This window comes from Terrapene carolina, unplaced genomic scaffold, assembly GCF_002925995.2.
Source record: "Terrapene carolina triunguis isolate 2854851 unplaced genomic scaffold, T_m_triunguis-2.0 Scaffold397, whole genome shotgun sequence".
In the NCBI taxonomy this organism is placed as follows: domain Eukaryota; kingdom Metazoa; phylum Chordata; order Testudines; family Emydidae; genus Terrapene; species Terrapene triunguis.
Window position 1 is genome coordinate 949,052 of NW_020664748.1, and position 5,223 is coordinate 954,274.

General features: G+C 55.7%; 1 protein-coding gene across 8 annotated transcripts in view; it reads right to left on the minus strand.

Moving 5' to 3' along the window:
• TPM3 (tropomyosin 3) overlaps window positions 1-5,223 on the minus strand; it is a 31,164-nt gene that overhangs the window by 22,072 nt on the left and 3,869 nt on the right. The window lies entirely within an intron of this gene.

Here is a 5,223-nt window from a genome sequence, read left to right on the forward strand (position 1 = left end):
CCCCCCCCGAAATCGCCACCCCAGGGACCCCAAAGTCTGAGGCTCACTCCCCGAGCCCCAGAACAACCCGCCAGGTACAAACGCTTACGAGCGGAAAGGTCAGAACCCCTGCGAAGGCCCCAAACACCCCGATGAACCCTCCCCAAAGTCCCAGTGTTACAACCTTCCCGCGACCCCCCCAATCCCAGCCACCCCTGGTAGGTCACAAAAATCTGCCGATAACAGACCTAGGACCTGCAAACTCTGCACACTGACCAGCGGCAAACAACCGTCGCCCCGGCACGCCTGTCGGGCTGCCACCTGCCCAGGTTTTCCCAGGATCCTCCCCTTTTGTAGGGAGCTGTCCTGAGAAATCTGTCAGGGCGCTCAGGCCATGCTGCCAGCTGGCCAAGGTCATGGGCTTAGGATCATCCTGTACATCCCAGTTTTTTGTACCTCAAAGGTGGCAGCCCTATGCCCAGGAGTCACCAGTCCCTCCCCACAGACCCCAAGCCCAGGAGACCAGGTACATATATGGGCATGAAGACTATAATTCATGATCTTCACCTCCCAGAACAACAGCACAAGCCTTCATGGGTGCAGCTAGACATTCCACTCAGCTGAGATCACCCCACACATGGCTCCCTCCTCTCCCGTTTCCCCCCCAGCATGATAGCATTGCTCAGGCTCTGGCCAGCATTTTGTCCAGGTTATTTAGAAGTAACTGGGTTAATACTCAGTAGCACATTTTTCATTTTGAAATATCTTTAGCTTTAGGGAGAGGTGCCTGATCAGCTGCCTGGAAATCTACTGCCTTTATTCTGGGCCTCTGCCCCTGACCTAGAAGGACCCCCCACCCCAGCCCAGATTTTCTGCTGGACACAGTAGAGAGCGGGGCTATCAGGGAATGAGTTACAGCTCCCTGACACTGCCCATCCCCACCACTAGATGTAGGTTACAGCACCCTTGGGGTTGCACTAAACTGTGCCAGATGACCGTGGACCCCAAAGAACCATATGCCAGCTGGGGATTACTGAAGTGCATTGTACACTCCCCCGTCTGCCCTTCTCTGTCCCCAATGCGCCCCCTATGCTAGGTGCAGCAGGGAAGGAAGAATCGGAGATTACAAGCAGGCAGGAAGCAAAATAGGTGCTTAGCAAGGTCAAGAATCTGTCCCCCTTCTTCACAGAGTGAGAAGAGAGTTCAGACTCCTTGACCCATTCAGTCCTTGGCCTCTTTTGGAGGCTGCCAACCTGTGTGGCAGTTAGCGCTGTCTGTGACAACAGAGGAAACATGTCCACTATGAAATGGGCTGAGGTGCCCACCTCATTTCACCCAGGCTCCTGAGCAGCCATTACATTGGGTCTGAGTGATGAGGCCAGCTCCCACAATGGCAGTGCAAGTCTCATGCTGTTTGGTGTTTTCCATAAAGCCCCGACTCCCAGTGTCATGTGATTAGATGGGACTCTCAGCTTTCATTGTTTCTAGCCCTTGGATTTGGAGAAAAGTTTGCCAATGTGAATCCCCCAGCCAGACTCTAATCTGAAGGCAAATCAAAAGAGCTCGGAATAGATCACTTTCACTATCCCATGGCTTTTACGCCAACCTTCTGATTTTTGAGGCTTGATTAATTATTTTTGAATACTTGGTGTTGGCAAGATTCTCAGCAGCCTAGTGAAGCTATGACAACTTACACTAGCTGAGAATCTGACCATGGTCACTTAGGCCCTGGGCTGCATGGAAGGCTCCATAGCACATAACCACTCCCTTGAGACAGCTTCTTCCCCTTCCAGGGTTACATTTGTTCACAGTAACTCACTGCTACCAGTGGGTCCTGTGCTTTAAAGTGCTGCAGGGTTTTCCCCATAGCCGTACCTGGAAGCCCACTAGTTTTAGCTAGCACTGAATACTCCCCCCACCCCTCTAGCCCTGTGTGCTAGGCGATGCAGAACGGTCCCAGGAGAGCTTGCTGAGTTGCTGCTTATTTGCAGCCCAACTGAAGTTCACTTTTGGTTTTACTCATGCTGATAACTCCTGTTACGCACAGTTTGCACTATTGCCCTGTTCCTGTAGAGCTTTACAACAGAAACACAATTGGCACTTCAGCTCCAGCCAGTCTGCCACTGCAACTGCTGCATGATTGCTGCTAGCAAAGGGCTGCACATCTTTTCCATGGCACTATTTCTGTACCCCTGACAGTGTGCTATGACCGTCTCATGAAGTCACATGTTGTAGCCTTCCCTCATGTGTGTGGAAGCTTTGGCACAGGTTCAAGAAGCCATGCTCCGCCCCTGCTGCGGCCAGAGCAGCCACGGTTCAGACATGCTTGCCACACACAGTGTCAGGCTGGCAGGAGCGGTGCCAGGGGTTTTGCCGCCCTAGGCAGCAGCGCTCCTCCTCAGAGAATTCGGCGGCAGGGGTCCTTCCGCTCCGCGTCTTCGGGGCGCTTCGGCGGTGGGTCCTGGAGCGAGTGAAGGACCCGCCGCCGAAGCGCCCCGAAGACGCAGAGCAGAAGGACCCCCCGCCGCCAAATTGCTGCCCCCCAAATCCTGCCGCCCTAGGCGACCGCCTAGGGTCACCTAGTGGAAGCGCCGGCCCTGCAGGCTGGGAAGTGTGAAATACACCTGACTCTCCAGCCAAGGCCTGCTCGCCACACAAAGCTGCACTGGTGTGATTTCACAACGATTTAGGTATCTGTGCGTGGACTGTCTTCAATCGATTACACCCCAGCTGATATTGGTGCAGCTCACACTGGGAAATGTACAGGTGCAAGCAACGCCACTGCAACCAGCTTTAAACCGATACGAGTGTGTCTACACAGAGGTTTAACTGTACTGGTTTTCAATCTGATTTACATTAATCCGGTGCAACCTCAGTGTGTAGATGGACTCGAGGGAAAGTGCCCTTCTTCTGCTGGGTAAAACTAACAGGCACTTTTGTCCTTAGCTGTACTTTGCATGGTCCAAGTCCTGAGCTCTTTCCTCCATCCACACTCAGAGAAAATCCCTCCTGACTCAATGGAGAGATTTGCCTGTGTAAGGACGCCCAGATTTGAACTTACTGTGTGTGGTGAGACCAAGAACCTGGAGAGCCCAGAAAACTATAGCAAGAGGGGACTGGAAAGAGGAGCTGGGGGAAAGTGGAAAGAAAGAGGGCGAGATGGAGAGGAAAGAAAACCCCAGAACCCACTGGCCAGAGAGGCCTCGTCTTTATTGCTTAAGGCCCCAATTCAGAAAGGTCCTTAAGCATGAGCCAAACTTTAAGCACAGACGTAGTACACTGGGATTATTCACATCCCTAAGTACCTTGCTGACCCGGGCCCTAAAGGAGGAAGCCCTGAGCAAAGCCACAGGGGTTGAAGAAACGTCTCCGGCCAGGCTGCGGCTGGTGTGGAGCCAAAGTGTTCCTGTTTGCACGCCCATTGCACCAGCGCTATGGCTCTGAAGCCTGCCCCTCCTCAAGGGCTTTACCAACCGTCTAGGCTGCACTTTAATAACTGGCTCTCCAGACTGGCCTTTAGAGCCGGGGGCTCTGAGATCACCCTGCCTTCTTTGTCCTGTATCTCCGGCAGCGCCTGATTGACCAGCAGGGCTTTGCACCGAAAGGTGCATATTCCTAACTCGCACTGTCCTGGGGAACCCAGCTGCACCTCCGGGCTGCACCCACGGCTGAGTAACTATCAGGGGACTTGTTTCTGGTTCCCATCGGCAGGGGACACTTTCTCCTCCTGGTTTCAACTCAGGCATTCTCCCAGGGGTCATCACGTTCCCACCATGGGCGGCGGGCGAGTGAAAGGTGGTGAAAGCTCCTTCATCCCTCAAATCCCTGTGGATGATGAATCTGAACAGCTTAGCCCCTTCTAATTCCATGCAGCAGCTGCGCGGGACTCTGACGGCCCTTAGCCCCATGATTGATGGGAGGACGACGGCGCTGAGCGAAACCCTATGCCACTTGTGCCATTGTTTTCCTGGAAACCGCGGGCAACAATAGCAGTGCTTCCACCCTGCCCCAGCCCAGGCCGACGATGCCGTTTCTGTTTCCACAGCACAGGGGACACAAGGATTCCTAAGGTCACGGGCAGGTTGTAGCTGGCCTGGATCCCGGGCACAGGTCTTGGAGCCGTACAGCCCACATCTGTCCCCCGTTGTCTTGGCTTTCAAGCTACAGGTTCTCTCTCTACCCCCATCAACGGTAACAGCATCCTCAGTGCCACTTCCTCGCACCATGGCTGTGCAGGCTTCTCCTCTGCAGCTCAGCTCACCTGAGAGCTACCTCCCTGCATCCCCCCGGCCCATCAACTCTCCCCCTGGAAACCCGCCGCTCCCCACCCTGCCGGCCCCCGGCCTGGCACTGCTTCCTCTCTAACTCTGCCTGCGCAGAACTCCCCAGCCTGGGTTGCGGGGAAGCTGCTCCCCCAAAGGGAGCTGTATTAGGCTCGCACGGGAGCAGGAGGGAGGGACTCCAGCCCCCGATGATGATCTGGATCCCTGCACCGGATGTTGCTGCGACGGTAGGCCCAGATTCACTCCTGAGCCAGCGCTCGGAGCAGGAGTTCAGGGGAGGGGGTTGCACCTTCTCTGTTCAAGAGCTGCTGGAGCCTGGTTCCCACAGCCCCTATGGGCCATTGCAGAGGCAGAGTCTCGCTGGGGCACAGGATCATCCAAACCACTGCCTTTCCCGCCCCGGACACGCCCTCCATCTTCCCCGGGCCTGCCCCAGAATCCCTTGCACCTGGGCCTCCTGCCCAGGGGATGCAGACTGGGCAGTGCTTCCTGCACTGTTTCCTGGGAGGGTCTTTCTGCCCCTTTGCATCCATGCCCAGGGCGTGGAGCACAACAGCAGGTTTCCGCCCTGCTTTCCTGGCTGCTCTGTGAAAGCGGTGAGATGTGCACACACCATGGCAGGCTGCACAGGCTGATCCCTGGCTAAGAGGCTGTGTAGCAGCAGGGGCCGGAAGAACCCAGCAGCTGAAAATATCCTTATCTCTCCCCTTGCTCATTGTGGTCAGGCTGTGCGGTCTGTGACTCCACATTGTCACAGCTCTGCAGCTGCTTTCCCTGCCGTGCCGCAGGGCTGCCCTGGGAGCCACTGACCAGCACTGGAGCCGGGGACGTCCCTTCCTGCGGCTGATTTTGACTGTGCACTGCACCACCACGCACTCACACACACAGGTACACCCACTGACTCTGTGTGCACACTGCACACCCTCTCACCCCTGTGCACACTGCACACCCACTGCACAGC